Source organism: Pantherophis guttatus, chromosome 15, assembly GCF_059756535.1.
Source record: "Pantherophis guttatus breed Tessera chromosome 15, ASM5975653v1, whole genome shotgun sequence".
NCBI lineage: Eukaryota > Metazoa > Chordata > Lepidosauria > Squamata > Colubridae > Pantherophis > Pantherophis guttatus.
The window spans coordinates 18,499,638-18,500,090 of NC_142077.1; positions in this window are offsets into that span (position 1 = coordinate 18,499,638).

Below are 453 nucleotides of genomic sequence, written 5' to 3' on the forward strand. Positions count from 1 at the left end.
CCCGCCTCCGGAACCAGATTTACCATTCCAGCCACCCGCCGAGGAAGTTGACGTCAGGGTGCCAGACAAGTCGCAGGGAGTTCCGTTGATACCAGGGACTCCTCCAGCTCCTGCCGCCGCCGAACCCGAACTGCGCAGATCAACCCGGCCACGCAGGCACCCTGCCTACCTGGCCAACTACGCCTACTCTGTCCAAGGGGGAAGGGGTGTTGAGTCCTTGCACTTACGACGAGGTCCTCGCACTTACGATGCGCGGCCCTGATTGGTTAAGACGCACCATCCAGCCGGTGGGAGAATACTGAATCCTTATTGGTTGTTGGTTTGACAACTATAGTCTAAATAGCTGTTAAATGCCTAGCTCTTTGCTCTGTTTCTCTCTACCTGTTCTGTTAGCAATAAACATTCCTGTTTGACTTTACCTGGTCTCGCCTCAGTTACTGACCCCGGGTTGCC